Here is a 14,261-nt window from a genome sequence, read left to right as displayed (position 1 = left end):
CGGACTGAAAAACTGCAGCGCGTGATATTTTGTAGGTCTTCTTATCTCCTATGTCCGCTAACGCTAGGCACAACGTGCCCGAGTGCTGTAGCAGCAGCCATGAAGCAAGTTAGTTTTTCAGTAGAAATAAAGTTTTTGTGTATGGGTGTTTTGAAAAGCTCAGTTAAATAGCTACGTATTTTGAAATAAGGATGTATTCATTATTATGAACGTTGGCAGAAAGGATATTCTATTAATATTTCCCACGTGTGCTTGACTTGTACAAATCTGATAGAGTTTCAACAAAGGCATTTGACTTGGGTTCATTATTTAGCCTATACTGCCATCTACAGCATTACTGCGGGTGTCGTTTGCTTCTTTTGACAATAATACGGCTGTTTTCACGGAAAACCGTGAGAGCATGTAGTCGTGGCCGAGTGGTTAATGAACAAACAGAGCTGTCAGAAATGGAATTTGAACCCACGCTTCCAGGGTAACTGTGATCTGAACGCAGCGCCTTAGATCGCTCAACCATCCTGAATTACACACGTCTTTTTACAACATTGCAGTACACTGCTGAACCTCCGATGTCTGACGCTGCAGTAAATCAACTCGTGTGTGCGTGTACTTATTCTTTTTCTGTTTATATGAAGGAGGGCGACCTGTTTTGTCGCATTCTATATGGGATTGTAGCAGTCACACCCAGTGATGCCCAGTCAGAGTCCTAATACCGACACTACTAAAAACAAATTAAAAGGTTTGGAATAGGAATGACAACAGAATGACAAAGGCAGAATAACAATTCACAAAGCTATATTACAATGATCCAAGATTCACATAAATCAGTTCAAATAACTATACAATAAAATGTATTAAAGTTGTACTAAAAACAAGGAGGGGAAGTTGAATAAAGCCAGCCAATAGCCACATTTTAAAAGCATGGGGTATTAGACCAACATATAGCAGCGATTACACTTCTCATTAAGAGTGCTAGGTGATTGGAAACAGCTCTTCCCAGCAAGGGTTCAACAACAAAAGCCAGATTGTTAATACACACAAGTTTTAACAGTATTAGGGAACGTTAGCTGCAACATTGCAGGCTTAACTATATTAGAGCAATTCAACAGCAATACAAGTTTAGTTAAGATAATTAGCAGCAACGTTCAGGTTTAGCAGCGGTGTAGCATAAGTAAACAGAACCAAAAGGTGTGGGGACATTTACCTGCTGCTGGAACACTTTTAATCTAACAAAACAAAATTGATGAGACCGGGATTTAACCACACGTCTCAGAGCTTTATTCAACAGACTAGCTCTCGAATTATCCAACACTTTACTTTTGGAATATACTCACACGGCTGTAACACCGCAGACACAGAAACAGCGCGTCTCCAGAACACTCATCTACAGCAGCAGCACACCGAATCTCAGGTCCCACGCACCTGTCGGTACTTCCTCTCTCGCCCCGCCTGAAACAAACAAACTTTCTCCTGTCAGCCCGGCTAGCTCAGTCGGTAGAGCATGAGACTCTTAATCTCAGGGTCGTGGGTTCGAGCCCCACGTTGGGCGTCCTTTTTAAATACAAATTGTAGATGTTTCTTCGAGGCAACGGAGCAATGTCTGATTCTGTTCACATTGTATAAAGTATTGCAAAACAATTACTTATTGGTCATTGTCATATAGCAATTGCTATTGTAAAATGCGTGCATCCTTTAAAGCTATACCGATATTGAAATAAAGAATCTTTCTTTCGTGGGTTGGCTTCAATCTGTTTCTTTTTTTACACTTGTCATTACATCATTCATGGAGCAAGTTTGTATGTGCGTAATAAACCCAATCGGGCCTTGATACAATAGACAACCCTAGTCTGTGCTGAAATGAAATAATGCGGTTTTCTACTATCGCAAACGCAGCTTGTCAGAATGGCCGAGTGGTCTAAGGCGCCAGACTCAAGGACTCTGTCTTTCCAAAGAATTGTGTGTTCTGGTCTCCGAATGGAGGCGTGGGTTCAAATCCCATTTCTGACAGTTCACTTTTACTTATTTTTTAAATGAATAAATATGTTCATTTTACTATAAAAGATTGTTTCAAGGAAATCAACAGCTGATACCAAACTCTTGTCAGCACTCAATACCATTTTAATTTCCATTTTAAATCGGACTAAAATAGCGTTCCTAACACAGATTGCATTTTTGCTGTAAACTGGCTACTTGTTGAAGTCACTGAAAAATATTTTGTGTAGTAACATGTGTTATTTAACTAAAGATTGTTTTAATATTTCAAATAACACATTACTTTGAAAAAAATCTCCGACTGCCACTGGATCGTGGTCTCAGGCTGGGATGCGGACCATTGAGAACAGTACAAACGATCTATTAGTGGAAGTAGCTTACATGAGAAATGCCCTCGTTTAACATGCTAGGATGATCGACTTCGGTATTCTCCAACTGCTGTTTACATTTTCTAACACGTTATGAGGACGAATACAAAGGTTGACAGCTTCCTTGTAAGTGGGGGTAAGCACAAGTTATTTTCAGATGTAATGTCTATTTTAAACTCAATCTAGTCCTGCGTAGTGCAAAAGACATTGCTATATTTTTATATTAGTCAAGCCCTATTTAAAGTGTTCATAAATTGTTTTAACATTAGCAATGATCAATTTAAATTTGGTTATTGATTTAAACAACTGAACAATTGTGGGCTTGATGGTTTCTTTTTTCTACGTTTCTACCGGAATGAGATACGCACTCAAAATGTGTCCCCTTCCTTCAACAATCCCCGACTGAAGATTGAAGTGGTCATTACTTGCAGCGAGTAGGTTCCCGATAACAACACTCATTGTCAGCTCGGTGCTGAGAAGAAAACACTGCCACTCCTCCTGGTGGATACCGAGACCAATCCCTTCAAAACATGTTTCATTCTAGAAATGATCCTTGCAAATATAGTCTTAACTTTTATTAGCAGACCTTCGCCCCCAACTGGCAAGCTCTACTTCATATGAAACAATGACTGGGCAACAACGAGGTGTTACATTAACAATACAAACTAACTCGAGACAGCCAAGCCGTTAAAGCATACCTTAAGTTTGTCGCGTGATACAAAAGCAAGTATTGGCATTTTTGCATTGTCTGCCTCGTCAAACAAGCTCGAGCCACAGCACACAACGCTGCTGCATCGGGACACAGATTGTGGATTTATAAGCGACTGAATAAACGAGCTGAGACTACTTTTTAAAGAAATTGAAAACATACCTCTAGTCGAAATATTTGCTATTTAGTTAATTCAATTATTTTTTTAAATTTGCAAATCACAGACTACATTGCCAAAATAATAATAATAATAATAAAAAAAACTAATCTGATTTGCTCGTATCAAGCTGCGATGAAGCCTATGAGAATCGGTGGCACTATTAAAGGGGAATTAGCAGCACTATTAAAGGGGAATTAGCTCAAATGGTAGAGCGCTCGCTTAGCATGCGAGAAGTAGCGGGATCGATGCCCGCATTCTCCAAATAAATTTAAAGTATCTGCGTATTTTGTCCCGGCGCATTATGGAGATAAATACAAAGTGTGACAATTCTTTGTAACAGTGACGCCCACCCTACATGTGTATTTTAATGCACAGTCTGCTAATTTGTAATAATCCCCGGACTGAAAAACTGCAGCGCGTGATATTTTGTAGGTCTTCTTATCTCCTATGTCCGCTAACGCTAGGCACAACGTGCCCGAGTGCTGTAGCAGCAGCCATGAAGCAAGTTAGTTTTTCAGTAGAAATAAAGTTTTTGTGTATGGGTGTTTTGAAAAGCTCAGTTAAATAGCTACGTATTTTGAAATAAGGATGTATTCATTATTATGAACGTTGGCAGAAAGGATATTGTATTAATATTTCCCACGCGTGCTTGACTTGTACAAATCTGATAGAGTTTCAACAAAGGCATTTGACTTGGGTTCATTATTTAGCCTATACTGCCATCTACAGCATTACTGCGGGTGTCGTTTGCTTCTTTTGACAATAATACGGCTGTTTTCACGGAAAACCATGAGAGCATGTAGTCGTGGCCGAGTGGTTAATGAACAAACAGAGCTGTCAGAAATGGACTTCGAACCCACGCTTCCAGGGTAACTGTGATCTGAACGCAGCGCCTTAGATCGCTCAACCATCCTGAATTACACACGTCTTTTTACAACATTGCAGTACACTGCTGAACCTCCGATGTCTGACGCTGCAGTAAATCAACTCGTGTGTGCGTGTACTTATTCTTTTTCTGTTTATATGAAGGAGGGCGACCTGTTTTGTCGCATTCTATATGGGACTGTAGCAGTCACACCCAGTGATGCCCAGTCAGAGTCCTAATACCGACACTACTAAAAACAAATTAAAAGGTTTGGAATAGGAATGACAACAGAATGACAAAGGCAGAATAACAATTCACAAAGCTATATTACAATGATCCAAGATTCACATAAATCAGTTCAAATAACTATACAATAAAATGTATTACAGTTGTACTAAAAACAAGGAGGGGAAGTTGAATAAAGCCAGCCAATAGCCACATTTTAAAAGCATGGGGTATTAGACCAACATATAGCAGCGATTACACTTCTCATTAAGAGTGCTAGGTGATTGGAAACAGCTCTTCCCAGCAAGGGTTCAACAACAAAAGCCAGATTGTTAATACACACAAGTTTTAACAGTATTAGGGAACGTTAGCTGCAACATTGCAGGCTTAACTATATTAGAGCAATTCAACAGCAATACAAGTTTAGTTAAGATAATTAGCAGCAACGTTCAGGTTTAGGAGTGGTGTAGCATAAGTAAACAGAACCAAAAGGTGTGGGGACATTTACCTGCTGCTGGAACACTTTTAATCTAACAAAACAAAATTGATGAGACCGGGATTTAACCACACGTCTCAGAGCTTTATTCAACAGACTAGCTCTCGAATTATCCAACACTTTACTTTTGGAATATACTCACACGGCTGTAACACCGCAGACACAGAAACAGTGCGTCTCCAGAACACTCATCTACAGCAGCAGCACACCGAATCTCAGGTCCCACGCACCTGTCGGTACTTCCTCTCTCGCCCCGCCTGAAACAAAGAAACTTTCTCCTGTCAGCCCGGCTAGCTCAGTCGGTAGAGCATGAGACTCTTAATCTCAGAGTCGTGGGTTCGAGCCTCACGTTGGGCGTCCTTTTTAAATACAAATTGTAGATGTTTCTTCGAGGCAACGGAGCAATGTCTGATTCTGTTCACGTTGTATAAAGTATTGCAACACAATTACTTATTGGTCATTGTCATATAGCAATTGCTATTGTAAAATGCGTGCATCCTTTAAAAATATACCGATATTGAAATAAAGAATCTTTCTTTCGTGGGTTGGCTTCAATCTGTTTCTTTTTTTACACTTGTCATTACATCATTCGTGGAGCAAGTTTGTATGTGCGTAATAAACCCAATCGGGCCTTGGTACAATAGACAACCCTAGTCTGTGCTGAAATGAAATAATGCGCTTTTCTACTATCGCAAACGCAGCTTGTCAGAATGGCCGAGTGGTCTAGGCGCCAGACTCAAGGACTCTGTCTTTCCAAAGAATTGTGTGTTCTGGTCTCCGAATGGAGGCGTGGGTTCAAATCCCACTTCTGACAGTTCACTTTTACTTATTTTTTAAATGAATAAATATGTTCATTTTACTATAAAAGATTGTTTCAAGGAAATCAACAGCTGATACCAAACTCTTGTCAGCACTCAATACCATTTTAATTTCCATTTTAAATCGGACTAAAATAGCGTTCCTAACACAGATTGCATTTTTGCTGTAAACTGGCTACTTGTTGAAGTCACTGAAAAATATTTTGTGTAGAAACATGTGTTATTTAACTAAAGATTGTTTTAATATTTCAAATAACACATTACTTTGAAAAAAATCTCCGACTGCCACTGGATCGTGGTCTCAGGCTGGGATGCGGACCATTGAGAACAGTACAAACGATCTATTAGTGGAAGTAGCTTACATGAGAAATGCCCTCGTTTAACATGCTAGGATGATCGACTTCGGTATTCTCCAACTGCTGTTTACATTTTCTAGCACGTTATGAGGACGAATACAAAGGTTGACAGCTTCCTTGTAAGTGGGGGTAAGCACAAGTTATTTTCAGATGTAATGTCTATTTTAAACTCAATCTAGTCCTGCGTAGTGCAAAAGACATTGCTATATTTTTATATTAGTCAAGCCCTATTTAAAGTGTTCATAAATTGTTTTAACATTAGCAATGATCAATTTAAATTTGGTTATTGATTTAAACAACTGAACAATTGTGGGCTTGATGGTTTCTTTTTTCTACGTTTCTACCGGAATGAGATACGCACTCAAAATGTGTCCCCTTCCTTCAACAATCCCCAACTGAAGATTGAAGTGGTCATTACTTGCAGCGAGTAGGTTCCCGATAACAACACTCATTGTCAGCTCGGTGCTGAGAAGAAAACACTGCCACTCCTCCTGGTGGATACCGAGACCAATCCCTTCAAAACATGTTTCATTCTAGAAATGATCCTTGCAAATATAGTCTTAACTTTTATTAGCAGACCTTCGCCCCCAACTGGCAAGCTCTACTTCATATGAAACAATGACTGGGCAACAACGAGGTGTTACATTAACAATACAAACTAACTCGAGACAGCCAAGCCGTTAAAGCATACCTTAAGTTTGTCGCGTGATACAAAAGCAAGTATTGGCATTTTTGCATTGTCTGCCTCGTCAAACAAGCTCGAGCCACAGCACACAACGCTGCTGCATCGGGACACAGATTGTGGATTTATAAGTGACTGAATAAACGAGCTGAGACTACTTTTTAAAGAAATTGAAAACATACCTCTAGTCGAAATATTTGCTATTTAGTTAATTCAATTATTTTTTTAAATTTGCAAATCACAGACTACATTGCCAAAATAATAATAATAATAATAAAAAAAACTAATCTGATTTGCTCGTATCAAGCTGCGATGAAGCCTATGAGAATCGGTGGCACTATTAAAGGGGAATTAGCAGCACTATTAAAGGGGAATTAGCTCAAATGGTAGAGCGCTCGCTTAGCATGCGAGAAGTAGCGGGATCGATGCCCGCATTCTCCAAATAATTTTAAAGTATCTGCGTATTTTGTCCCGGCGCATTATGGAGATGAATACAAAGTGTGACAATTCTTTGTAACAGTGACGCCCACCCTACATGTGTATTTTAATGCACAGTCTGCTAATTTGTAATAATCCCCGGACTGAAAAACTGCAGCGCGTGATATTTTGTAGGTCTTCTTATCTCCTATGTCCGCTAACGCTAGGCACAACGTGCCCGAGTGCTGTAGCAGCAGCCATGAAGCAAGTTAGTTTTTCAGTAGAAATAAAGTTTTTGTGTATGGGTGTTTTGAAAAGCTCAGTTAAATAGCTACGTATTTTGAAATAAGGATGTATTCATTATTATGAACGTTGGCAGAAAGGATATTGTATTAATATTTCCCACGCGTGCTTGACTTGTACAAATCTGATAGAGTTTCAACAAAGGCATTTGACTTGGGTTCATTATTTAGCCTATACTGCCATCTACAGCATTACTGCGGGTGTCGTTTGCTTCTTTTGACAATAATACGGCTGTTTTCACGGAAAACCGTGAGAGCATGTAGTCGTGGCCGAGTGGTTAATGAACAAACAGAGCTGTCAGAAATGGAATTCGAACCCACGCTTCCAGGGTAACTGTGATCTGAACGCAGCGCCTTAGATCGCTCAACCATCCTGAATTACACACGTCTTTTTACAACATTGCAGTACACTGCTGAACCTCCGATGTCTGACGCTGCAGTAAATCAACTCGTGTGTGCGTGTACTTATTCTTTTTCTGTTTATATGAAGGAGGGCAAACTGTTTTGTCGCATTCTATAAGGGACTGTAGCAGTCACACCCAGTGATGCCCAGTGAGAGTCCTAATACCGACACTACTAAAAACAAATTAAAAGGTTTGGAATAGGAATGACAACAGAATGACAAAGGCAGAATAACAATTCACAAAGCTATATTACAATGATCCAAGATTCACATAAATCAGTTCAAATAACTATACAATAAAATGTATTAAAGTTGTACTAAAAACAAGGAGGGGAAGTTGAATAAAGCCAGCCAATAGCCACATTTTAAAAGCATGGGGTATTAGACCAACATATAGCAGCGATTACACTTCTCATTAAGAGTGCTAGGTGATTGGAAACAGCTCTTCCCAGCAAGGGTTCAACAACAAAAGCCAGATTGTTAATACACACAAGTTTTAACAGTATTAGGGAACGTTAACTGCAACATTGCAGGCTTAACTATATTAGAGCAATTCAACAGCAATACAAGTTTAGTTAAGATAATTAGCAGCAACGTTCAGGTTTAGCAGAGGTGTAGCATAAGTAAACAGAACCAAAAGGTGTGGGGACATTTACCTGCTGCTGGAACACTTTTAATCTAACAAAACAAAATTGATGAGACCGGGATTTAACCACACGTCTCAGAGCTTTATTCAACAGACTAGCTCTCGAATTATCCAACACTTTACTTTTGGAATATACTCACACGGCTGTAACACCGCAGACACAGAAACAGCGCGTCTCCAGAACACTCATCTACAGCAGCAGCACACCGAATCTCAGGTCCCACGCACCTGTCGGTACTTCCTCTCTCGCCCCACCTGAAACAAAGAAACTTTCTCCTGTCAGCCCGGCTAGCTCAGTCGGTAGAGCATGAGACTCTTAATCTCAGGGTCGTCGGTTCGAGTTCCACGTTGGGCGTCCTTTTTAAATACAAATTGTAGATGTTTCTTCGAGGCAACGGAGCAATGTCTGATTCTGTTCACATTGTATAAAGTATTGCAACACAATTACTTATTGGTCATTGTCATATAGCAATTGCTATTGTAAAATGCGTGCATCCTTTAAAGCTATACCGATATTGAAATAAAGAATCTTTCTTTCGTGGGTTGGCTTCAATCTGTTTCTTTTTTTAAACTTGTCATTACATCATTCATGGAGCAAGTTTGTATGTGCGTAATAAACCCAATCGGGCCTTGATACAATAGACAACCCTAGTCTGTGCTGAAATGAAATAATGCGCTTTTCTACAACAGCAAACGCAGCTTGTCAGAATGGCCGAGTGGTCTAAGGCGCCAGACTCAAGGACTCTGTCTTTCCAAAGAATTGTGTGTTCTGGTCTCCGAATGGAGACGTGGGTTCAAATCCCACTTCTGACAGTTCACTTTTACTTATTTTTTAAATGAATAAATATGTTCATTTTACTATAAAAGATTGTTTCAAGTAAATCAACAGCTGATACCAAACTCTTGTCAGCACTCAATACCATTTTAATTTCCATTTTAAATCGGACTAAAATAGCGTTCCTAACACAGATTGCATTTTTGCTGTAAACTGGCTACTTGTTGAAGTCACTGAAAAATATTTTGTGTAGAAACATGTGTTATTTAACTAAAGATTGTTTTAATATTTCAAATAACACATTACTTTGAAAAAAATCTCCGACTGCCACTGGATCGTGGTCTCAGGCTGGGATGCGGACCATTGAGAACAGTACAAACGATCTATTAGTGGAAGTAGCTTACATGAGAAATGCCCTCGTTTAACTTGCTAGGATGATCGACTTCGGTATTCTCCAACTGCTGTTTACATTTTCTAACACGTTATGAGGACGAATACAAAGGTTGACAGCTTCCTTGTAAGTGGGGGTAAGCACAAGTTATTTTCAGATGTAATGTCTATTTTAAACTCAATCTAGTCCTGCGTAGTGCAAAAGACATTGCTATATTTTTATATTAGTCAAGCCCTATTTAAAGTGTTCATAAATTGTTTTAACATTAGCAATGATCAATTTAAATTTGGTTATTGATTTAAACAACTGAACAATTGTGGGCTTGATGGTTTCTTTTTTCTACGTTTCTACCGGAATGAGATACGCACTCAAAATGTGTCCCCTTCCTTCAACAATCCCCGACTGAAGATTGAAGTGGTCATTACTTGCAGCGAGTAGGTTCCCGATAACAACACTCATTGTCAGCTCGGTGCTGAGAAGAAAACACTGCCACTCCTCCTGGTGGATACCGAGACCAATCCCTTCAAAACATGTTTCATTCTAGAAATGATCCTTGCAAATATAGTCTTAACTTTTATTAGCAGACCTTCGCCCCCAACTGGCAAGCTCTACTTCATATGAAACAATGACTGGGCAACAACGAGGTGTTACATTAACAATACAAACTAACTCGAGACAGCCAAGCCGTTAAAGCATACCTTAAGTTTGTCGCGTGATACAAAAGCAAGTATTGGCATTTTTGCATTGTCTGCCTCGTCAAACAAGCTCGAGCCACAGCACACAACATTGCTGCATCGGGAGACAGATTGTGGATTTATAAGCGACTGAATAAACGAGCTGAGACTACTTTTTAAAGAAATTGAAAACATACCTCTAGTCGAAATATTTGCTATTTAGTTAATTCAATTATTTTTTTTAATTTGCAAATCACAGACTACATTGCCAAAATAATAATAATAATAATAAAAAAAAACTAATCTGATTTGCTCGTATCAAGCTGCTATGAAGCCTATGAGAATCGGTGGCTCCATTAAAGGGGAATTAGCTCAAATGGTAGAGCGCTCGCTTAGCATGCGCGAAGTAGCGGGATCGATGCCCGCATTCTCCAAATAATTTTAAAGTATCTGCGTATTTTGTCCCGGCGCATTATGGAGATAAATACAAAGTGTGACAATTCTTTGTAACAGTGACGCCCACCCTACATGTGTATTTTAATGCACAGTCTGCTAATTTGTAATAATCCCCGGACTGAAAAACTGCAGCGCGTGATATTTTGTAGGTCATCTTATCTCCTATGTCCGCTAACGCTAGGCACAACGTGCCCGAGTGCTGTAGCAGCAGCCATGAAGCAAGTTAGTTTTTCAGTAGAAATAAAGTTTTTGTGTATGGGTGTTTTGAAAAGCTCAGTTAAATAGCTACGTATTTTGAAATAAGGATGTATTCATTATTATGAACGTTGGCAGAAAGGATATTGTATTAATATTTCCCACGCGTGCTTGACTTGTACAAATCTGATAGAGTTTCAACAAAGGCATTTGACTTGGGTTCATTATTTAGCCTATACTGCCATCTACAGCATTACTGCGGGTGTCGTTTGCTTCTTTTGACAATAATACGGCTGTTTTCACGGAAAACCGTGAGAGCATGTAATCGTGGCCGAGTGGTTAATGAACAAACAGAGCTGTCAGAAATGGAATTCGAACCCACGCTTCCAGGGTAACTGTGATCTGAACGCAGCGCCTTAGATCGCTCAACCATCCTGAATTACACACGTCTTTTTACAACATTGCAGTACACTGCTGAACCTCCGATGTCTGACGCTGCAGTAAATCAACTCGTGTGTGCGTGTACTTATTCTTTTTCTGTTTATATGAAGGAGGGCGACCTGTTTTGTCGCATTCTATATGGGACTGTAGCAGTCACACCCAGTGATGCCCAGTCAGAGTCCTAATACCGACACTACTAAAAACAAATTAAAAGGTTTGGAATAGGAATGACAACAGAATGACAAAGGCAGAATAACAATTCACAAAGCTATATTACAATGATCCAAGATTCACATAAATCAGTTCAAATAACTATACAATAAAATGTATTAAAGTTGTACTAAAAACAAGGAGGGGAAATTGAATAAAGCCAGCCAATAGCCACATTTTAAAAGCATGGGGTATTAGACCAACATATAGCAGCGATTACACTTCTCATTAAGAGTGCTAGGTGATTGGAAACAGCTCTTCCCAGCAAGGGTTCAACAACAAAAGCCAGATTGTTAATACACACAAGTTTTAACAGTATTAGGGAACGTTAGCTGCAACATTGCAGGCTTAACTATATTAGAGCAATTCAACAGCAATACAAGTTTAGTTAAGATAATTAGCAGCAACGTTCAGGTTTAGCAGAGGTGTAGCATAAGTAAACAGAACCAGAAGGTGTGGGGACATTTACCTGCTGCTTGAACACTTTTAATCTAACAAAACAAAATTGATGAGACCGGGATTTAACCACACGTCTCAGAGCTTTATTCAACAGACTAGCTCTCGAATTATCCAACACTTTACTTTTGGAATATACTCACACGGCTGTAACACCGCAGACACAGAAACAGCGCGTCTCCAGAACACTCATCTACAGCAGCAGCACACCGAATCTCAGGTCCCACGCACCTGTCGGTACTTCCTCTCTCGCCCCGCCTGAAACAAAGAAACTTTCTCCTGTCAGCCCGGCTAGCTCAGTCGGTAGAGCATGAGACTCTTAATCTCAGGGTCGTGGGTTCGAGCCCCACGTTGGGCGTCCTTTTTAAATACAAATTGTAGATGTTTCTTCGAGGCAACGGAGCAATGTCTGATTCTGTTCACATTGTATAAAGTATTGCAACACAATTACTTATTGGTCATTGTCATATAGCAATTGCTATTGTAAAATGTGTGCATCCTTTAAAGCTATACCAATATAGAAATAAAGAATCTTTCTTTCGTGGGTTGGCTTCAATCTGTTTCTTTTTTTAAACTTGTCATTACATCATTCATGGAGCAAGTTTGTATGTGCGTAATAAACCCAATCGGGCCTTGATACAATAGACAACCCTAGTCTGTGCTGAAATGAAATAATGCGCTTTTCTACAACAGCAAACGCAGCTTATCAGAATGGCCGAGTGGTCTAAGGCACCAGACTCAAGGACTCTGTCTTTCCAAAGAATTGTGTGTTCTGGTCTCCGAATGGAGGCGTGGGTTCAAATCCCACTTCTGACAGTTCTCTTTTACTTATTTTTTAAATGAATAAATATGTTCATTTTACTATAAAAGATTGTTTCAAGGAAATCAACAGCTGATACCAAACTCTTGTCAGCACTCAATACCATTTTAATTTCCATTTTAAATCGGACTAAAATAGCGTTCCTAACACAGATTGCATTTTTGCTGTAAACTGGCTACTTGTTGAAGTCACTGAAAAATATTTTGTGTAGAAACATGTGTTATTTAACTAAAGATTGTTTTAATATTTCAAATAACACATTACTTTGAAAAAAATCTCCGACTGCCACTGGATCGTGGTCTCAGGCTGGGATGCGGACCATTGAGAACAGTACAAACGATCTATTAATGGAAGTAGCTTACATGAGAAATGCCCTCGTTTAACATGCTAGGATGATCGACTTCGGTATTCTCCAACTGCTGTTTACATTTTCTAACACGTTATGAGGACGAATACAAAGGTTGACAGCTTCCTTGTAAGTTGGGGTAAGCACAAGTTATTTTCAGATGTAATGTCTATTTTAAACTCAATCTAGTCCTGCGTAGTGCAAAAGACATTGCTATATTTTTATATTAGTCAAGCCCTATTTAAAGTGTTCATAAATTGTTTTAACATTAGCAACGATCAATTTAAATTTGGTTATTGATTTAAACAACTGAACAATTGTGGGCTTGATGGTTTCTTTTTTCTACGTTTCTACCGGAATGAGATACGCACTCAAAATGTGTCCCCTTCCTTCAACAATCCCCGACTGAAGATTGAAGTGGTCATTACTTGCAGCGAGTAGGTTCCCGATAACAACACTCATTGTCAGCTCGGTGCTGAGAAGAAAACACTGCCACTCCTCCTGGTGGATACCGAGACCAATCCCTTCAAAACATGTTTCATTCTAGAAATGATCCTTGCAAATATAGTCTCAACTTTTATTAGCAGACCTTCGCCCCCAACTGGCAAGCTCTACTTCATATGAAACAATGACTGGGCAACAACGAGGTGTTACATTAACAATACAAACTAACTCGAGACAGCCAAGCCGTTAAAGCATACCTTAAGTTTGTCGCGTGATACAAAAGCAAGTATTGGCATTTTTGCATTGTCTGCCTCGTCAAACAAGCTCGAGCCACAGCACACAACGCTGCTGCATCGGGACACAGATTGTGGATTTATAAGCGACTGAATAAACGAGCTGAGACTACTTTTTAAAGAAATTGAAAACATACCTCTAGTCGAAATATTTGCTATTTAGTTAATTCAATTATTTTTTAAATTTGCAAATCACAGACTACATTGCCAAAATAATAATAATAATAAAAAAAAAAACTAATCTGATTTGCTCGTATCAAGCTGTGATGAAGCCTATGAGAATCGGTGGCACCATTAAAGGGGAATTAGCTCAAATGGTAGAGC

General features: G+C 39.3%; 10 non-coding genes across 10 annotated transcripts; 6 read left to right on the top strand and 4 right to left on the bottom strand.

Moving 5' to 3' along the window:
• Positions 1-1,473: 1,473 nt before the first annotated feature.
• trnak-cuu (transfer RNA lysine (anticodon CUU)) lies at positions 1,474-1,546 on the top strand. The gene has a single exon. It is a non-coding gene; the product is annotated as a tRNA-Lys (tRNA).
• A 347-nt stretch (positions 1,547-1,893) lies between these two features.
• trnal-caa (transfer RNA leucine (anticodon CAA)) lies at positions 1,894-2,004 on the top strand. The gene is made up of 2 exons: positions 1,894-1,931; positions 1,959-2,004. It is a non-coding gene; the product is annotated as a tRNA-Leu (tRNA).
• A 716-nt stretch (positions 2,005-2,720) lies between these two features.
• Positions 2,721-2,926, bottom strand: LOC131703510 (small nucleolar RNA U3). The gene has a single exon (XR_009309952.1). It is a non-coding gene; the product is annotated as a small nucleolar RNA U3 (small nucleolar RNA).
• A 2,590-nt stretch (positions 2,927-5,516) lies between these two features.
• Positions 5,517-5,626, top strand: trnal-caa (transfer RNA leucine (anticodon CAA)). Its single transcript has 2 exons — positions 5,517-5,553; positions 5,581-5,626. It is a non-coding gene; the product is annotated as a tRNA-Leu (tRNA).
• Positions 5,627-6,342: 716 nt separating this feature from the next.
• LOC131703507 (small nucleolar RNA U3) lies at positions 6,343-6,548 on the bottom strand. The gene has a single exon (XR_009309949.1). It is a non-coding gene; the product is annotated as a small nucleolar RNA U3 (small nucleolar RNA).
• A 2,590-nt stretch (positions 6,549-9,138) lies between these two features.
• Positions 9,139-9,249, top strand: trnal-caa (transfer RNA leucine (anticodon CAA)). Its single transcript has 2 exons — positions 9,139-9,176; positions 9,204-9,249. It is a non-coding gene; the product is annotated as a tRNA-Leu (tRNA).
• A 716-nt stretch (positions 9,250-9,965) lies between these two features.
• On the bottom strand, positions 9,966-10,171 carry LOC117969461 (small nucleolar RNA U3). The gene has a single exon (XR_004662557.1). It is a non-coding gene; the product is annotated as a small nucleolar RNA U3 (small nucleolar RNA).
• Positions 10,172-12,319: 2,148 nt separating this feature from the next.
• trnak-cuu (transfer RNA lysine (anticodon CUU)) lies at positions 12,320-12,392 on the top strand. Its single transcript has one exon. It is a non-coding gene; the product is annotated as a tRNA-Lys (tRNA).
• A 347-nt stretch (positions 12,393-12,739) lies between these two features.
• Positions 12,740-12,850, top strand: trnal-caa (transfer RNA leucine (anticodon CAA)). Its single transcript has 2 exons — positions 12,740-12,777; positions 12,805-12,850. It is a non-coding gene; the product is annotated as a tRNA-Leu (tRNA).
• A 716-nt stretch (positions 12,851-13,566) lies between these two features.
• On the bottom strand, positions 13,567-13,772 carry LOC117969464 (small nucleolar RNA U3). The gene has a single exon (XR_004662560.2). It is a non-coding gene; the product is annotated as a small nucleolar RNA U3 (small nucleolar RNA).
• Positions 13,773-14,261: the final 489 nt, after the last annotated feature.

This window comes from Acipenser ruthenus, chromosome 32 (assembly GCF_902713425.1).
Source record: "Acipenser ruthenus chromosome 32, fAciRut3.2 maternal haplotype, whole genome shotgun sequence".
Lineage (NCBI taxonomy): Eukaryota > Metazoa > Chordata > Actinopteri > Acipenseriformes > Acipenseridae > Acipenser > Acipenser ruthenus.
This window is presented reverse-complemented; position numbering and strand designations above follow the sequence as displayed.